Below are 21,292 nucleotides of genomic sequence, written 5' to 3'. Positions count from 1 at the left end.
TCCCAAAAGATAAGTCGGATTTACTCTTATAGAGGAAAAAGGAGCACAGGGCAAAAAAGATAGAGGACATTACAAACAGCAGGAGCAAATGAAGAAATGCTTGTGTCCAAGAAGCTGTAAGTAGTGAGGTTTTCTAGGAGAATAAGTTTTAAATTCTTGCTGAGGAAAGGCACTAAATAATAAAAACAAAATATGCAAATTATACAATATGTAAATATATAAATGACATTTTATATAAAATATACAAATTATACAATAAAATATGATAAGTACTATGGAGAAATAAAAAGAGAACAGGTGTTGAAACAGTAATCTTCACCAAATATTCCTTGTGCTCCTTTTGCAGTTAGATTGGGGCCATGTGACTGGTTCTGACAATGAACTGGGAAAAAGGTGACTTCTGCCCCTTTCAATCATTCTATGAACTCTCTCTTCCCTACAGATGGGACGCTGGAAGCTGCATGTTGAGATGCATCACAAGATGGGCAAACTTCCATCAGCCTGGGTCCCTAAGGTTCTAAGTGGAACAGAGTCGTTTGCTAACCCATAATGGATATGAAACACAAATGAGAAATAAGCTTTTGTTGTTAAGCTGTTTTCAGGGTTAAGTCATTACCAGAGCATAACCACACCTATCATAATTAAAACTGTAACAGAACTAGGATGAGGAGTATGGGAGTGTGAGTGGGGCAGGTTAAAGTATTAAAAGATAGTCAGTGTAGGCTTTATATTGACAAGCTGAGATTTAGGGCAAGACTGGATGGAAGTCAGAGAATTAGCCAACCAGGTATCTGAGGAAAGAACATATATGAGGGAGTGGGATCAGGTAGAGCAAAGTCTTTAATGAGGAAATGCGACTGGCAAGGAAGCTAGTGTGGCTGGAACAGAGAGAGCAGGTAGGAGGAGAGGTGAGAGAGGTCATGACAACCAGAGCCTGAGAGCCCTCCGTAAGAAATCTGATTTTGTGGGGAATCAAATGGGGAGCCATTGCAGGGTTTTGAGCAGAGCAGTGTCATGGGATTAGACAATAAGGGAGCAAGGGTGGAAGCAGGAAGACCAGTTAGGAGGCTGCTGTTACAATCTAGGTGAGAGATGATAACAGTGGCTTTTGTCTCTGTAGCAGGCACTCAGGTATTTTCAATTTTTCTGTTAATTTTTTTTTAACTGTTAATAGCAAGGGAGAGGCAAAGAAGTAAAAACTACCACCACCACCAAAAAAGTCTCCTATGCGTCTTTCTTCTTTCTCTTTTTTCACTTAGACCCCATAAGGAAGTAAAAAAGTACAAAGTTATTGGTGGGAATTCTCTTACACAATAGAGGAAAAATTCATTTATTAAGTCTCAAAAGCTAGGACTGAAGGTAGGCAAAAAGAAGCATTTTAAGTTAACTGAATTTAACTTAATCCACCTTTATTCAGGTTTACTAACTCCAAGGTGTTTAAATGGGAGAGTTAGGAATACAAACAAGCTAGATGCGGAAGCTTTTCCCCTATTCCAGAGCACCTTTAGATCTCACTGGGGTAAGATGACTACTTGGGAAAAGAACAAGTCATTTTTTTTTATTGATGTTTGATTTTTTTTAAGCAATTAGTCTCTACCTTCACAATATTTTCCCTAGATTTTTTTTGTGGAAAGAAACACATTTGGGGGAAGACCTGATTCAGTTCTTACTACATAACTTTCACATTCGCTCCCCACAGAACAGAATTCAGTATAATTACAGTATCAAAGCAAAGAAGTATTTTATCAAGCAATCTTTTAAGCAGATAAAAAAGATCACAGATTTTAATGACTATAAAAAGTAAAACCGGACTTCCCTGGTGGCGCAGTGGTGGAGAGTCTGCCTGCCGATGCAGGGGACACGGGTTCGCGCCCCGGTCCAGGGAGATCCCACATACCGCAAAGTGGCTAGGCCCGTGAGCCGCGGCCGCTGAGCCTGCGCATCCAGAGCCTGTGCTCCGCAACGGGAGAGGCTACAACTGTGAGAGGCCCGCGTACCGCCAAAAAAAAAAAAAAGTAAAACCACCTAGAAAAACTAGATAAAGTAATATTCCTCAAGTGGGATCATGTTGGGGGAGGAAGATTATGCATAATAACCAATTCATCTGGCACACTTATTTTATATTTAAGAATATCCAAATTATAACTACCTTTTTATTTTATGTTAAACTGTCTCTAAAATTTAGGACCACTAATATTTAGGACCACTGTCCTCATTTAGATATTGCTGGAAAAAAAACAGATTTATGTGGAATTATCCTTTCCTAAGAAATGACAGAGTCTATTACAAATATATAAAATATACACAGACCACTCCTTCTCAGGCACTTTTGTCCGTTCTCCCCTTTATTCACAACTCTTTAGTATTAGTGTGCCTATTTCCCAATCTACACTCACTCCCTTAGACATCTCATCCAGTCCCAAGGATTTATATACAATCCATATGTTCATGACTCAGATTTCCATCTCTAGCCAGGACACGTCTCCTGAATCTCAGACTTTTATTATCCAACTGCCTACGTGATCAATGTCTAACAGGCATCTCAAATGTAACATGACTAAATCTGAACTCCTGATTTCTCTGCCGTCTCCACATCTGACCAGCTTAAATTCCTATGGTTATCTCCTTCCTAACAAATGACTTCTCCACTGTTCCATTCCTCAAAAAACAACAAATACCTTGTTGTTAACCTTGACTTCCTCATTCATACCCATCATCCAATCCATTAAAAGTGTCAGTTATACCTTCAAAATATATCTAGTTATTAATTGTAATCCCCATGGTAACCACAAAGAAAGTATCTAAAAAATATACACAAAAGGAAATAAGAAGAGAATCAAAATGGTATGCCATAACCCTCCAGTTCCCTTTCCCATTGGATTTGAACCCTGGTCTCAGTGGTCGTAAAAGGAGGAATAGTAGTCCTGAAGCTGTGCTCATAGCGTCTGCTATATATAGCATGTGGGCTAGTTTAAAAAAAGGTTAAAAAAAAAAAAAAAAAAGTACACTATAAAAAGCTCAAACACAAAAGAAACAGTAATGTAGGAAATTAGAAGTAAAAGACATACAGAAAACAAATAGCAAAATGTCAAAAGTCATTCCTTATCAGTAATTACTTTAGATGGAAATGGTTTAAACTCTCCAATGAAAGGCAGAGATTGGTAGAATGGATAAGAAAACACAATCCAACTGTATGCTGCCTAAAGAGACTCACTTTGGATCCAAAGACACAAATAGGTTGAATGTGAACAAATGGAAAAACATATTTCATGCAAATAGTAACCAAAAGAGAGAACTATGTGGCACTACTAAAATCAGACAAAACAGACTTCAGGTCAAAAATTGTTACCAAAGACAAAGGACAATATGTATTGATAAGAGGATCAATTCATTAAGAAGATATAATGATTGTAAACACATTTGCACCAAACAAAGCCCAAAAATAACTGAAGCAAACACTGACAGAATTGGAGAAATAGTTCTATAAGCCAGTCTCGTCAGCATTGAAAACCTGCTTTTCCACATAGCCTTTTTCCTAAATAACACTTAGCAGACAACCTAAAGATTCTCCCACAGCCTCTTGATCTTGACTCAGGATTATTGCAAGTTTAACATTTTTCATGCTGTATAGTCTTTTGAAATGTGCAGGCCAGTCAGTACTACAAGAGAAGAATTTAATATTTTCCTTACTCTGGGTAACATGATTTCATTGACTTTCAGCTTTATAACGATGCTGTCCACTATGCTTTCTTTTTTTTAATTGGTTATCATCTCATGAATCCACAAAGTCAGCCACTTTTCCATCTTTTCCATAGCTTCATCAGACACTACAGATACTACTACTTCAGCATTTCCAAGTGGCCTTACATACACATCAGTGAATTTCCTCTTCCATTTTCTGGATGTACTATATTGTTGATGCATTAATATTGAACCATGGCCAAAAGAACTATAACTGGTGCCTGAATGAATCTTACTTCACACACGTATATTTCCTTTGTAAAGCATATCACAGCCTTCTTGTATGTAGGAACACTAAACAGCACTGCAGCTTGGGGACCATTTTAAACAGCAAAGCCATCAAAAAAAAGCACAAAGACATGACAAATGTGGTACTGAACAGACTGCAAAAAGGACTCTTGTTTACAGTGTAACAGCTGAAACAAGAAAGCAGTTTATTGCCTTGCTCAGCCTTGGCTGGGAACATGTATACCAGATGACTCAAATTTTTCACCACTCTACACAGGTCTGAATGTACTGATTCTCAAGCGACATATTCTACTGAGTAGGTAAACTTACAAACAAGCAATGCATGAAAAATGAGGATCAACTGTATGTAGAAATTAAACTACTCTTTTTTTTTTTTAATTGTTGTTTGGCTGTGTTGGGTCTTAGTTGCGGCACGCGTTGCAAGTCGAGGGCTCTTCCTTGCGGTGCGGGGGCTTCTCTAGTTGCAGCCCACAGGCTTCTCTTTAGTCGTGGACTGCAGGCTCTAGAGCGGAAGGGCTCAGTAGTTGCGGTGCAGGCTTAGCTGCCCCGTGGCATGTGGGGTCTTAGTTCCCTGACCAGGGATCGAATCCGTGTACCCTGCATCAGAAGACAGATTCCTTTTTTTTTTTTGCGGTACGCGGGCCTCTCACTGTTGTGGCCTCTCCCGTTGCAGAGCACAGGCTCCAGACACGCAGGCTCAGCGCCCATGGCTCACGGGCCTAGCTGCTCCGTGGCATGTGGGATCTTCCCGGACCAGGGCACGAGACCAGGGCGTGAACCCATGTCCCCTGCATCAGCAGGCAGACTCTCTACCACTGCACCACCAGGGAAGCCCAGAAGACAGATTCTTAACCACTGGACCACCAGGGAGGTCCCGAAATTAAACTACCCTTAAATAACCATAGGCCAAAGATAAAATCACAGGGAAGTTATAAAATAGAGACAAGTAAAAACAAAACACATCATAATAAAAATCATGTAATACAATAAAAGCAGCACTCAGAGGGAAGTGTATAACAGTGGAGCCCTACATTAAAAAGAAAGAAATCAGTCACAACTCTGTACCTTGAGGACTAGAAAAAGAAGAGCAAACTAAATGCAAAGCTAGCAACTGAGGGAAATAATAAAATGATAAGAGTGGAGAAAAATGAAATACAGAATAGAAAAACAAGAGAAGCAACACAACTAAAAGTTATTTCTTTAAAAAGAACAACAAGGGCTTCCCTGGTGGCACAGTGGTTGAGAGTTAAAAAGAAGAACAAGACTAATAAATCTACATCCTGGCTGACAAAAAAAAAAAAAGAAGAGGATGCAAATAACTAAAATCAGAAATGAAAGTGGAAACATTACTATTGATCTTACAGAAATAAAAAGGATTATAAGACGGACTTCCCTGGTGGTGCAGTGGTTAAGAATCTGCCTGCCAGTGCAGGGGACACAGGTTCAGGCCCTGGTCCAGGAAGATCCCACATGCTGCAGAGCAACTAAGCCCTTTTGCTACAACTACTGAGCTTGCGCTCTAGAGCCCGCAAGCCACAACTACTGAACCCACGTGCAACAACTATTGAAGCCCTCACACCTAGAGCCTGTGCTCCACAACAAGAGAAGCCACCGCAATGAGAAGGCCGCGCACCGCAATGAAGAGTAGCCCCCGCTCGCTGTAACTAGAGAAAGCCTGCACGTAGCAACGAAGACCCAACACAGCCAAAAATAAATAAATAAATTTATTTTTTTAAAAAAGGATTATAAGAGAAAACTATGAACAATTATATGCTAACAAATTAGATAACCTAGATGAAATACACAAATTCCTGGAAAAACACAAATTACCAAAACTGACTCAAGAAGAAATATAGTCTAAACAGACTTACAAGTAAAGAAAGTGAGTAAGTAATCAAAAACCTCCAAAGTACTAGAGAATGGACTTGAGAATATGGGGAGGGGTAAGGGTAAGCTGTGACAAAGTGAGAGAGTGGCATGGACATATATACACTACCAAACGTAAAATAGATAGCTAGTGGGAAGCAGCCGCATAGCACAGGAGATCAGCTTGGTGCTTTGTGACCACCTAGAGGGGTGGGAGGGAGGAAGAGGCAAGAGGGAAGAGATATGGGAACATATGTATATGTATAACTGATTCACTTTGTTATGAAGCAGAAACTAACACACCATTGTAAAGCAATTATACTCCAATAAAGATGTAAAAAAAAAAAAAACCTCCAAAGAAAAACCTGAGTCCAGACAGCTTCACTGGTGAATTCCACCAAACATTTAAGGAAGATTTAATGTCAGTATTTCCCAAGCTCTTCCAAAAAACGGAAGCAGAGGGAACACTTCCTAACTCATTCTGTAAGGCTGTTATTACCCTGATATCAAAACCAGACAAAGACATCACAAGAAAACTACAGGCCAATATCCCTTGTGAATACTAATGCAAAAATCTTCTACAAAGTATTAGCAAACAAAATCCAACAGCACGTTAAAAGTATTATACACCACGATCAAGTGGTATTTATCCCAGAAATACAAGGGTGGCTCAACAAAGAAAAATCAATCAATGTAATACACCACATTAATAGAATGAATTAAAAACAAAACAAAAATCATGGGCTTCCCTGGTGGCGCAGTGGTTGGGAGTCCGCCTGCTGATGCAGGGGACACGGGTTTGTGCCCCAGTCCATGAGGATCCCACATGTCCCAGAGCGGCTGGGCCCGTGAGCCATGGCCGCTGAACCTGCGCCTCCAGAGCCTGTGCTCCGCAAAGGGAGAGGCCACAACAGTGAGAGGCCCTCTTACCGCAAAAACAAAACAAAACAAAACAAAAAAAACACATGATCATCTCAATTGGTGCAGAAAAAGCATTTGACAAAATCCAGCACTCCTTCTTAATAAAAGCTCTCAAAACCCTGGAATAGAAGGGAACTTCCTTAACGTGATAAAGGGCATTTATGAAATATCTACAGATACTATTACGTTCAATGGTTGAAAGACTGAAAGGTCCCTCCCACCCTGCCTGCCAAGATTAGGAACAAGACAAGGATGTCTACCTCTCACCATTGCTATCTAACACTGTATTGTAAGTTCTAGCCAGAGCAATTAGGCAAGGAAAAGAAATAAAATACATCTAAATTAGGAAGTAAAACTATCTCTATTCACAGATGACATGATGTTAAAAACAGAAAATCCCAAAGAATCCACAAAAAACTACTAGAGTTAAGAAATGAATTCAGAAAGTTGCAGGGTACAGGATCAATGCACACAAAAAAGTTTTGTTTCTATACACCAGTGATGAGTAATGTGAAAAGGAAATTAAGAAAACAATTCAATTTACAATAGCACCCAAAAGAATAAAATACATAGGAACAAATTTAGCCAGATAAATAAAAGAATGGTATACTGAAAACTACAAAACATTAATAAAAGAAATTAAACTGTAAACTACAAAATATTAATAAAAGAAATTAAACACCTTTATCTTTGACAGGATATATTTATGCATTAGGATATATTTTATGTATATTCTATATGTACATATATATTACAAATGCTTATATGTACTTAAAATAATAGTATTTATTTTAATTATTGTCTAGTGTCTGCATATAGTAGGCAGTCAATAAATACTTGTTGAATGAAGTAAACGTAAGCCTTTAGCCACTAAGAACATCAGTCTTACAGTAACTCATTCAAGATAACTTGGGGTCAAAAGCCATGGTATCATTCAATTCCTGGCCTCAAACCTGGGCTATGTTAAACTTTAGTTCTAAGAGCATCTCTGGAATTCACCATGATAAACTGCAATCTGAAAATCCTGTTGAGTAAACTAGGAAAGGGAACTTCCAATACTTGTTTTAGAATAAACATTATTAGGTAAGAATTCTGTAGCTTAAGCTTTTAAAAGTAATATACACTTTCTAAAATAAAGTAACTCAAGTTGCATAGAAATATAAAAGCCACTTCATTCAACAACACAATATGAACTATATTTTCCACACTAAAAGCAAAAATAAATAATCAAAAAAATTTAATCAAAATAGCATGTTTTCCTTCATGGTACTTTCCACACCAGTAGACTAATGTAGAGTAATATGTCGGTTCAAATAGGTAAAAGAAAATCTGACCCATATACAGTCATTTAATGTACATATTAATAAAAATGTGTACTAAAACATTTTCAGCTCAATCTACTGTTTTGACCTATACACATTTGTTGTCATCTTAGTTACTGTTTCACTGTCAAACTTTTATATCACAATTTAGCAAAAGAACTCATCAATAGAACTTAATTATAATTTTAAATATCTTTTATATTACAAACCACAATAAGGAAATACTATTTATTAGCAAACTAGTTGATGTGACCTTATGTTAACAAAATAAGTCCATTTCCCGATTCCTATTATAGGGAAGGGATTTGTGAGGAAAAAAGATAAGGGCTACATGTAATATTATATAGATTGCATCATTTTAGAGCTGCTAAAGGAAGCTCAAGCCCACAGCTCTCCAGATAGTTAAGGTGAACAACAAATTCTTAATTCCCTCCGCAGAAACCAGAGTAGAAACAAAAGAAATTTAGTAAATCCCCTCTTCCAGGTAGTATCCACTTCATTAATTCATTATGATTGTAACCTGTCAAATCATTTTTAATCTAATTGTCTCTTGGATAATATAGCTTATTTGCTCACAAGGTCCCAGAAAATCTCTCCAGTGTCTAGTACAGATTCTGTAGAGATTTTTTTTTTTTTAATTCCTAATTCAAATCTCTAGGGTTGGGAGCAAATCTAGTCTGGGATGACAACAGCTCTTCTGGAGCTGCCTCAGCACTTGGGAGAGTAAGTGGAATAAAGGCAATTAAGTACAGCAATTTTCAAAATGCAAAAGGCATTGCAATAGAAAACTCAAACTGGATTTTTTTATACCCCAAATTCAATTCTAGGCAGATGTTAGAAGAAATGTGTGTGGGTTTGTTTTCTACTGAGATGTTAATAGATTAAATAATTTAACGTACAATTTACCATGTACCAGGCACTATTCTAAGAGCTTTACAAATATTAGCTCATTTAATCATCAGAACAACCCTAAGGGGTAGGTGTTCTAATTTAAATGACACAGGCAGAGAGAGGCCCCAAATCAAACAGGTATTAAGTTACAGAGATGAGATTCAAACACTGGAGGTCTGATTCCCAAGTCTGAGCTCTTAACCACTATAATAAACTGTATAAAATGTATTCTTTGTTTAATTCCTTGTATCCCTAGGATCAAAAATACCACAGATACATTTTACTTAGTTTTTCTTAGAATGGAGGCTAGGTACAAACTTCACTTAATTGCAAGTACAAAGGATCTTACACTAATTCCTCTCCCCTCTCTTTACAAAATAAGAAACAGACCCAGCAATGCTAAATAACATTTAGTATTATATTCTAGTGGCCTATTCTGATGATTTTTCCAATTTACCATGCTTATTACTTTACACTTTTATCACTACACAAATAGGTTATAATTTTGAGTTTGGTAAGGGTTCCTAGCTTCTATTTTCTTTTTCTTAGAGAATATTGAGCTTTATCTGCTGAATTTATGTTATTTCCTCTAAAAAGAGTGTTTTTACTTAAGTCTTTAGATCTTATCAAAAAGGATGAAAGACGGAATTCCCTGGCAGTCTAGTGGTTACGACTCCTCACTTTCACTGCTGAGACTGTGGGTTCGATCCCTGGTTGGGGATCCTGAAAGCTGGGCGGCCAAAGAAAAAAGCAAAATGACAACAACAACAGCAAAAAGATGAAAGAAAAATGTACAAATCCTTCCTATTTTCAAATCAATAAAAAATTACCAAACCCAAAACAGATTATATGACCTCCTAGATGTTTTTAATTTCATGCCACTATCTAATCTTTTCATTGCAAATCCTATCACAGAACACTTATCTAAACATTTCCTTCAGTTATTCTACCAAATGTTTTTACTCTTACTGATATGCTTTCCTTAACTATTTATCACTCATAATTGGAATTATGTTTTATATTAGGACATTTTCCATTCACACTCACTTTAGTCAGTAAGTTAATAAAATTACTTACAATTAAAGCAGTTGTAGGGCTGCCCTGCTAGCACACTGGTTAAGAATCCGCCTGCCAGGCTTCCCTGGTGGCGCAGTGGTTGAGAGTCTGCTTGCCCCTGTCCGGGAAGATCCCACATGCCGCGGAGCGGCTAGGCCCGTGAGCCACGGCCGCTGGGCCTGCGCGTCCGGAGCCTGTGAGAGGCCCGCGTACCGAAAAAAAAAAAGAATCCGCCTGCCAATGCAGGGGACACAGGTTCGAACCCTGGTCTGGGAAGATTCCCACATGCCACGGAGCAACTAAGCCCGTGCGCCACAACTACTGAGCCTGCGCTCTAGAGCCTGTGAGCCACAACTACTGAGCCTGTGAGCCACAACTGCTGAGGCCCACGCGCCTAGAGCCCGTGCTACACAACAAGAGAAGCCATCGCAATGAGAAGCCCGCGCACCACAACGAAGAGTAGCCCCCACTCGCCGCAGCTAGGGGGAGCCCGCGCGCAGCAACAAAGACCCAAAGCAGCCAAAAAAAAAAAAAATTAAATTAAATTAAATTTTAAAAAAAAGCAGTTACAAAGACTGTTCTTAGTAGAAGTCAAAAATTTTTAAGTAACTTAAACATGGGACAAAGGCAAGCACCAAGAAAAAAAATTATATTTTCCATTTGAGGAATGGACAGTGTTTATATGAACAACAAAGGACAGGAAGAACACATTAATGATATATCTTGCATTGTTCTCATACACTGCTAGTGGAGTAAAAATTGAGGCAACCTTTCTGGAAAGCATTTTGCCAATACATAATGAGCTATAAATGTTCATATACATTGAATTAGTAACCTCTCTCCTAGAATTCTTCACTAAAGAAATAGAAATGAGGGCAAGGATTATACATAAACATGTTTATAATAAAATTATATATACCATACAACAATGAATAAATCAACATTTATTGATAATAAAGTAGTGCTTAAAATATAAGTTTTGGGGAATTCCCTGGCAGTCCAGTGGTTAGGACTCGGCGCTTTCACTGTCGAGGGCCTGGTTCAATCCCTGGTCGGGGAACTAAGATCCCATAAGCCATGCAGCAAAGCCAAAAAAATAAAATAAAATATCAGTTTTTGGAGCTACACGGACCTGGGTCTAGCCACTTACTACATGCATTTATTGGGACTCTAAAAATGTAAATAACAGATATTAAATTATCTTGAAGGGAAAAAAAGAGATGTATCTGTAAAGACACAGAGCATCTCACAGAACCCTAGGGCAGAATGAGGCTAAGCTTCAAGAAGAAACTGGAATTATAAACTGGACGGTCACAGGACCATCTCTTCTCTTTACATATCCACTTCATTCTTCTTTTTCTGCAGACTAGTTTCTCTGTTCTTCAGTCCACATGGTAGATAAAGCTTTCTGAATTCACTACTTCTTCATTGAGGAACCTGCCCAAACAGTACTCTTCTCAGTTCCTGATGGGCAAGAACACGTAGAGAAAATATGGCAGCCCTATAGGTGAGGGAACCTTCAGAGGGTTGGGAACTCGGCAGACTCTCTGAAAGGTGCCTACTTCTTCAGGTGTGGGACCATGGGCTAGTTTTATAGTCTCTTTGCAATGCAGTTTCCTTGTTTATAAAGATAATAATATCAACAGTAAGGACAACCCTATAGTATAAAAAGTATTTTGCAGGAATATGAAAATATTTCATTCATTAATAATGTTTTCTAGGAATTTTTACTGATAGAAAATTTATGACATAATATATTAGAATTCTTTAGAGAAAAAGAACCAATAGGATGTATATGTATACATATATATTGAGAGATTTATTATAAAGAATTGGCTTTATTATTGGATTTATTTTAAGGATTATGGAGGTTGGCAAATCCAAAATCTTCAGGGTATGAAAGCAGCCTGGAGACCCAGGGAAGACTTGATGTAGCTCAAGTCCAAAGGCAGTCTGCTGGCAGAATCCCTTCCTCCTTGGGGGAGGACAGTCTTTTTTCTCTTAAGGCCTTCAACTGATTGGATAAAGCTCCACCCACATTATGGAAGGTAATCTACTTTATCCAAAATCTACTGATTTAAATGTTAGTGTCTTTTAAAAATATCCTCACAGAAACATCTAGAATAGTGTTTGACCAAAAATCTGCGTACTGTGGCCTAGCCAATATGACTCAAAATTTACCATCACATTATATTAAATAAAAAAAGAATAAAGTCCGTATACAATATGGTCCCAATTATTTCAAAATTGTAAGGAAATAAAGTTAACACTAGCTTTTTCCTATTCTTGCATTTTCCAAGCCTTCTATAAGGTTCAGTACTTATCCTGTTTATCCTTAGTAGCATTTAACAATATTAACTACTTTCCCTTTCCAGAATACCCTCTCTTTCTTTCACTTGTAGTTTATAGTATATTCTTTTTATGATACTGTCCAATCTATATCCCTCTCTTCTGCAAACATCCCCACTTAGACCCAGCAGTGTGGCCCTGGAGACATGCTCATACTGTGTGATCCTGCTCTCTTGACCACAGCCCCTGAATCAGACACTTGGCTCTAGGGAAGCAAATCCATTGGCTGGGCTGAGCCGATTAGATTCTTTTTCCTAATAGTAATAAAGTCAGAAAGTCAGTCAGTCTCTGTTACATGCTTGAAATTGGAAATGACATAGAACTAGGGGTGATGCTGACATACACATGCCAAAGTAGAGACAGAAAAGAAAGAAGCAGAAATGAGAGACCATGCAACCTCAAGAAACAAAGATGGATGGCATGCCTTTAGTTCTGATAGCACTCCAGAGCCTAGCTCCAATCCCTCATGAGACCTGGTAGCACTTTCTTATCCTTGACTTCCACAAGACAGCCCCCCTCTAGCCTTCAAATAACGTTTTTTGGTTTCTTTGTTTGTTTGTTTGCTTAAGCTAGTTCAAATGGGTTACTAGAACACTGCACCCCCACAACACACACTCACACACACACACTCACACTCACACACACGCTGCCTTAGTTAGACAATCCCTAAGATATCCTCTTAACCTCTCGAACTGCTACTTGTCAGATTCTGGTCCAGGTTCTTTTTACTCTATCCATTCCTTAAATATTGAGGTCTTTAAATTTTTTTTTCCTATAGACCCTCTGTTCTTCTTACTCTGTATCCTCACTGAGGGCAATATCATCCACTCTAATCACTTTGTTCTGCACGTCTATGTTGTTGACACCAAACCTGTCCAGGTCTCTTTCATGTATACAGCTGCCTCCTAGATAGTTGCAAATGGCTGTCTTACAGACAGGTCAAATTCAACGTATCTAAAACAGAACTCATCTCCTCCACGCTCCTGCCCCTTTCCACAAATCTGACCTGATTTCAATATCTTCTATCTCTATAAATCAAACTAATATTTCTCACCTTTCCAAATATCTGGAAATTTGGGAATAATCCTTTATTCCACTTTTTCCTCTTTACAGCCACACCCAGTTAATCACCATGCCTTGTCAGTCTACCTCCTAATAACTCTCAAATTCACCATTTCTCTCTACTGCCACCTAAAGGTCAGGGGCCAGCAAAGTCTTTTTCTGTAAAGAGCCAGAAAGTAACTATCTTGGGCTTTGTGGACTATACAATCAAGGTCACAATTAAACAACTCTGCTGCTGTAGCACAAAAGCACCACAGACAATTATGTAATGAATGAACATGGCTGTGTTCCAATAAAGCTTTACTGTATAGCCCCTAAATTTTTGAATAATATAATGTACACGTGTCACAAAATATCATTCTTCTTTCGACTTTATTCAACTATTTAAAAATGTGAAAACCATTCACAGTTCACAAGTCATATAAAATCAGGCAGCAGGCCTGTCTGCAGTCTCCTGATCTAGGTCCCCATCATCTCTCCCTTACACTGGCAGAGTAACCTCTTACTAGGCCTGGCTTGCCTGCCTCCAGTCTTGCTTCTCTCCAGTCCATTTTCCATCCTACAGACACAAGAGTATTTCTAAAACACCAATCTAATCTCCTTGAGCAAACAGACCATATTTGTTTTAGTCACTCTGATATCTGGAGGGCTTATGTTATTGCCTACTACTTATTAGAAATGTGAAGAGATCATATTTGTGGAATTGAATGTCATTACCTTGATTAAAGCTTTTCAGTCAATGAGAAGGAAAAAAGTGTACAACTACAACAGAACAAATATACTTGTCATTATTCTCAGCTGAGATGATTTTCCCTATAGAGAACAGATGAGACTATCCTACAAATTATTAAATGGCGAGTTGAACAAAGTTTATATGTAATCAATGTATAAAAACCAAGGGCATTTCTATATTCCAGCTACAAAAAGTTAGAATATTTGAATTTTAACAAGATATCATTTACAACAGTAACAAAAATAAATAAAGTAACTAGAAATAAATCCAACAAAAGATATGCTTGATCCATATGGAGAAAATTACAAAACTTCATGAAATGCATTTAAGAAAACATAAATAAATAAGATTTACCATATTCAAACATAAGAAAATTCAAAATTGTCAGGCTATCAATTCTCTCCATATTAATTTATAAATTCATTGCAATTTCAGTAAAAGTCCAGACAGATTTTTACATGGAAATTAAAGGGCTGATTCTAAACTGTATATTGAAAACAAATATTCAAAAATAGCCAACACAGTCTTGAAGAATATGATAGAGAACTTTCATAAACAGATACCAAGACTTATTCTAAAGCAACTATACCAATTAAGAAAGGTGATAATATTGCTAAGGAGAGAGACAAACAGGCCAGGGAAACAAAACAGAGAACCCAGAATTAGACCCATACATACATGGGAACTTGATATGTAACATAAGTGGCATTATAGATAAGTGGAGAAAGGATAAACTATTCAAAAATGGCACAAGGTCAGTTAATTATTTATATAAAACATTACATCAGATCCATACCTCACAGCACGTACAAGGCAACTGAAGGTGAAAAACTTAAATGTGAAAGGACAACTTTATCTTTCCAATTAAAAAAAAAACCACAAAAGGATTTTTCTTTTAGACCTAGACAGAATCAAAAGTACATGAAGACAGATAAATAAAAACAGCAAGAATTCTGAAAAAATATTTATAAAACTACAATAAATGTAATAGTATAGTACTTGCACAAAATATTAGATATATCAATTCTAAATCAAATTATGGACATAGACCCAAATATATACCTATACTTAATATATGATAAAAGTGACAGTTCAAGTCAGTAGGGAAAAATAGATTATTCAATAAATGGTGCCATTGGGAAATACCAAGTTGGATTCCTTTCTCAAAACAAGAGATGATTCAAAAATTTAAGCATAAAAAATGAAACCATAAAAGTACTATAAGAAACCATGGTAGAGGGGGCTTCCCTGGTGGCACAGTGGTTGAGAATCCGCTGCCAATGCAGGGGACACGGGTTCGAGCCCTGGTCTGGGAAGATCCCACATGCCGCGGAGCAGCTAAGCCCATGCGCCACAACTACTGAGCCTGTGCTTCGGAGCCTGTGCTCCGCAACAAGAGAGGCCGCGACAGTGAGAGGCCCGCGCACCGCGATGAAGAGTGGCCCCCACTCACCACAACTAGAGAAAGCCCTCGCACAGAAACGAAGCCCCAACACAGCCAAAAAGAAATAAATTAAATAAAAAAAAAAGAAACCATGGTAGAAAGCCATCCTAATATTACACAAAATTGCAAAACTATGAAATAAAAGATTGATACATAAAAAGAAAAATTTCTCCTTGGAAAAAAAGTCAGAAGAGAAGTAATGATTAGGGAAACATACTTCCAAATCACACCACAGTCAAAAGGCAAATTTCACCACTACATAAAAGGCTTCAAAAACTAGTAAGTGGGCTTCCCTGGTGGCACAGTGGTTGAGAGTCCGCCTGCCGATACAGGGGACACAGGTTCGTGCCCCGGTCTAGGAGGATCCCACATGCCGCGGAGCGGCTGGACCCATGAGTCATGGCCGCTGAGCCTGCGTGTCCAGTGCCTGTGCTCCGCAACAGGAGAGGCCACAGCAGTGAGAGGCCCGCGTACCGCAAAAAAAGAAAAAAAAAGCTAGTAAGTAACCCAAGAGGAAAAAAAAATACGTCCACACAAAAACTTATGCAAAAATATCCATGGCAACACTATTCAGAATAACTAAAAAGTGAACTCAAATGTCCAACGACAGATGAAAGCATAAATAAAATGTGGTATATCCATCCAATGGAATATTACTCTGCAATAAAAAGGAATGAATTACTGATACATGCTATAATATGGATGAATCTTAACACATTATGCTAAGTGAAAGAAGCTATTCACAATAGACTACATATGTATGCTTCCATTTGCATGAGATGACAATAGTAGGCAAATCTCTAGAGTGGATTAGTGGTTGCCTAGGGGTGTCTAGGGATTGGGGGAAAATAGAGAACAACTGCTATGGGCATGGGGTTCCTTTGGGGGATGATGAAAATGCTCCAAAGTTGATTGTGGTGATGGTTGTACAATACTATGAATACACTGAAAGCCACTGAATTGTATATTTTAAATGGATGAATTGTATGGTATATGAATTACATCTCAGTAAGCTGTTGTATGTTAAAAAAAAAAAAAAAAGTAGAGGTAAGAGAATTTCTGTTTCTGCCCATAAACGATTAACTGTTGTAAAAGAAAAAAAAGCTATTCCACTGTAAACAACCAGAAAACTAGACAAATTATATGAAAGAACTGTTTTCAGATACTGGAAAACAAATAGCACAGGACTGTGATTCATGAGAAAAGGGAAAACAAATGAGATGAGCCCTATGACTGCCCTGGCTTGCTGCTAGAGGCAGTCTCCAGGCTGTAGCACAGGAGGAGGAAGCAAAACAAAGTCCAACAGTCTCACTGAGTTGAGGGGAGAGAAACAGGAGTTCCCAGAGGTCAAAGCAGCAATAATTTTCAAGAGAGGACTCTACACAGAGAAAGAGCCCCGTGGTGGTGGAGGCGGTCTCTGCAAATCATTGGCTGAGTACTAACCTGTGCACACACGGGATGAAAATCCATCAGGCTTTTCTATTGGAAAGCAGTAGGCCAAATAATTCCCAAAGCTTACACAGGCCTGTAATTGCTTTCCCACCAGGCAGAGTGCTGAGGGAATTGGGTAGTCTTTGGAAGGTTATCACCTTAGTAGTGAGGCTAAATTAGCTCTAGACTATGGTTATTCTAGACCCACTCTAGCAAGCCTAAAAAGATTAAACTGACAAGCAATTTAATTGTACACTAGACCAAAGACCCAATAGGAACTTCCAGATATAAAATATACAGTATCTAAAATCATATCTCATTCTACTTGATGAGTTTACCAGAAAACTAGACATTGCAGAAGACCAGTGAATTTGAAGTTGTAGCAATAGAAACTATCCAAAATGAAGCACAGAGAGCAGAAACACCGCAATCATCATCATCATCATCATCACATTCCTGATTTACAAGTGACCAGTGTTAAACAAATCTAACATACATGAGATTGAAGTTCCAGAAGGGGATGATGTGAGGGAAGGGAGAAAAAAATATTGCTAGAAATAATGCTGGAACACTCTACAAAAATAATAATGTATTCTGAGTATTATAACATATGGAGATGTAAAATGTACGACAACAATAATACAAAGGAGGGAGGGCTTCCCTGGTGGCGCAGTGGTTGAGAGTCCGCCTGCCGATGCAGGGGACGCGGGTTCGTGCCCCGGTCCGGGAGGATCCCACATGCCGCAGAGCGGCTGGGCCCGTGAGCCATGGCCGCTGAGCCTGCCCGTCCACAACGGGAGAGGCCACAACAGTGAGAGGCCCGTGTACCGCAAAAAAAAAAAAAGTTGGGAAAAGGGAAAAATGAAGTATACTGTTGCTATACTTGAAATGGTGTAACATTATTTGAAGGTAGAGCAAGGACTTAAAGAAAAAAAAAGAAAACCAAAGAGGTATAGTTTTTAAAAATTAGTAAAATACCAACAATCTGATAGGAAAAAAAATAGAGAAAGTCTTTGAATTGGCAGTACTGGAATAGTCAACTTTTAAATAAATTATGCTGTTAATATACTGGAACATCATACACATGTGAAAAAAATCAGATAGCTCTCTGTATAAAACATGGAAAATGCTAATACGGAGAGGCAATATAACAGTAGTATGGTGTCACTTCATAGCAGAACTGCCTGGGTCTGAATCCAGGCTCTGTTAGGTACTTGCAGAGTCATTTTGGGCTAGTTACTTATCTTCCCTCTGCCTCAGTTTCTTCTGCAAACCAGTGACAATACTCAAGGGATTTTATGGAGATTAAAAGTCATGTAAGGCATTTAGACAATCGCAAGCACAAAATTAGTATTCGTTAATTTTTGGGTAAAAGAAAAGGAAAATCTCCCAAATATATTTCTACATTAAAAAAGCAAGGTCCAGAAAGGTATGTTGCCATTTGTATGAAAAATAAACTATATAAATATATGCCTACAAAAGTAAAGACTATCTCTATAAGACTAAATAAGAAACTTCTAACAATGAATCCCTCTGGAAATGAGATTCTCATAGCTGTGGAACAGAAAAAGAAGAGAAACTGTCCTCTCCTCTTCATATTTTTATGTAAATATTGAATTTTCTACAATCTATTACCTGTTCAAATAAATTAATTTAAAATGAAGATTTAATAATAAGTACTTATAAAATCAGGAAAATGTGCATTTCAAACACAAGTATCATACTAGGTAAAAAGAAATAAAGTAGCGAACCAATTTGATTTTTTAATAAACTGTGTTTCTTCCAAGAATTACTATAATGATAAGTTTCTTTGGCTCTTGAAGCCTTTTCTGGTCTCTCTCATTTGTGACCTACTTTTCTAACTCTTATGTCTTGCCTTTCTTTTATTGTTTCATGATCTCACAGATATCTTCCTTTTTAATCTACAATAAACTACATTATGATGGAATATCTTATGTTCTTTTTTTCCCCAAAGACTTCATTATGCTTAATTTTTTATTTATATTAGGAAGATAGAGGAAAGGAAAGATGATCAAATCAGCATTTGATTTCAGTCAACAACTTAATGTTTAAAAGAAATATTTATCATTATTGCACATGTATGTACACATTATCTTCTCAAGGTATATAAAAGCTGTTTTTATATTTTAAGAACATACATATCTATTTCAAAAATTTTATTATTGCAAAGATTATTTAAAAATCACAAAGTATGATATGAAAAGAGTTTTCTCTGTAAGCTCTGGAGTTTGTCTGTAAGTTTAAAGACAGCTTGTAGGACTTCCCTGGTGGAGCAGTGGTTAAGAATCCGCCTGCCAATGCAGGGGACAGGGCTTTGAGCCCTGGTCTGGGAAGATCTCACATGCCGCGGAACAACTAAGCCCGAGCGCCACAACTACTGAGTCTGCGCTTTAGAGACCGGGAGCCACAACTACTGAGCCCTCGCACCACAACTACTGCCGCACGCCTAGAGCCCATGCTCCGCAACAAGAGAAGTCACTGCAATGAGAAGCCCGCACACCACAATGAAGAGCAGCCCCCGCTCGCTGCAACTAGAAGAAGCCCGCGTGCAGCAACGAAGACCCAATGCAGCCAAAAATAAATAAATTAATTAAAAAAAAAAAAAGACAGCCTGTGACTCACTAGCTATGTTACTCTAAGTCATTTATCCTTCCTCCATGTCAGTTTCCTAATCTGTAAACTTGTATTAATAGTAGGACCAAACATTGGGATGTTTTAAGAGCAGACTAAATGAGGTAATAAACATTTCAAACAATGTCTGACCCATAGTAAGACCTTAATAAATGTTAATAAAGATAATAATATAACTATTATTATTATTAAAAGTAGTGAAAGCATATGCCCTAGTTGGGAATGGTAACCCTATAGGTAGCACCTATAGGTTACCTATAGGTAACCCTATAAAATGTGAGATGTCACTCATTTTTTAAAAATGAAATTCATCTAAAACTTGCTTAATGTTATTAAATTAAGTATATAATTAGAACTCATTATATGTCATGTTATTTAAAAATTAAGACTTTTTATTTCTGGAAAGAACATGCAGACATAAATACAAAAGGAGTGCTTTATTTTAGATTATTCTTCAAAAGACTATGTTCTTAATATCTGATGTCCCTTACTTCTTATTTTTTTCCCAATTCAGACTACAAAAAATTCCAACAAATAATATGAGAGCAATAATCATTATCTTGGCCAATGGATCAAGCTATTTAATACCTGGAGAAATGCCATAACACTTTCTATCTTGCATTACTGGAAAAAATTCTTCCAGCATATCAAATAATTGTTTGGAGCCATACTGTTTCAATCTCCCTTTTTGTATTATTAACATATCTTTAAAAGATTCAAAGAATCGAACTGCAAAAGAACTGAGACAGCAATGTTGTAGAAATATAAAATATATTCTAAGGATCAAGAGTTGATTTTACTGGCTGGAGGTTGGTTTGTTCGTTCTGCGGACCAGTCCCTTAATTTAAGAAAAAAGTTAATAACTATGAAGAATCTAAGGGGACTTCCCTGGTGGCGCAGTGGTTAGGAATCCGCCTGCCAGTTCAGGGGACACAGGTTCGATCCCTGGTCCAGGAAGATCCCACATGCCACAGAGCAACTAGACCCATGTGGCACAACTACTGAGCCTGTGCTCTAGAGCCCGTGAGCCACAACTACTGAACCCACGTGCCACAACTACTGAACCCGGGTGCCTAGAGCCTGTGCTCTACAACAAGAAAAGCCACCGCAATGAAAGCCCGTGTACCACACGAAGAGTAGCCCCTGCTCGCTCCAACTAGAGAAAGCCCACGCACAGCACTGAAGACCCAATGCAGCCAAAAATAAATAAAATTAAAACAAAAAAAAGAATCTAAGGAATCAGACCTCCTTGATATTTTTGAATGGATTGAAGAAAGTACATTTTTTCCTCAAAAATATTTGGGGAATTTCAGTAAAATGAAGTACCCCTCACTTATCTAATGGATCAGAATCTCTGGGAGTAAGGTGCAGAAACTGCACTTTACAGAAGCCCCAAGTGATTTTTCTGGCTTACTGTCATTTTAAGAACAAATGAATAATGAAACAGAAAAGGTTCATTTAAAAGGCTCCATGTGAGTGAATCTTGTCCAGATTTCAAGTTAAGAACATGAAGTGAGGAGTGAGTGAAGTAGTTGTCTCAAGCCAAAGGGATAGCATGTGAGATAACTCAGTTTC

At 37.9% G+C, this 21,292-nt stretch overlaps 1 non-coding gene across 1 annotated transcript; it reads left to right on the top strand.

The window, feature by feature from the left end:
* Positions 1–2,854: 2,854 nt before the first annotated feature.
* LOC112403415 (small nucleolar RNA SNORA61) lies at positions 2,855–2,982 on the top strand. The gene has a single exon (XR_003003903.1). It is a non-coding gene; the product is annotated as a small nucleolar RNA SNORA61 (small nucleolar RNA).
* The last annotated feature ends 18,310 nt before the right edge of the window (positions 2,983–21,292 follow it).

Source organism: Neophocaena asiaeorientalis, unplaced genomic scaffold (genome assembly GCF_003031525.2).
Source record: "Neophocaena asiaeorientalis asiaeorientalis breed wild unplaced genomic scaffold, Neophocaena_asiaeorientalis_V1.1 scaffold140, whole genome shotgun sequence".
NCBI classification, from domain to species: Eukaryota; Metazoa; Chordata; class Mammalia; order Artiodactyla; family Phocoenidae; genus Neophocaena; species Neophocaena asiaeorientalis.
The sequence above is the reverse complement of the archived record's forward strand: the minus strand, read 5'-3'. Positions and strand labels throughout refer to the sequence as shown.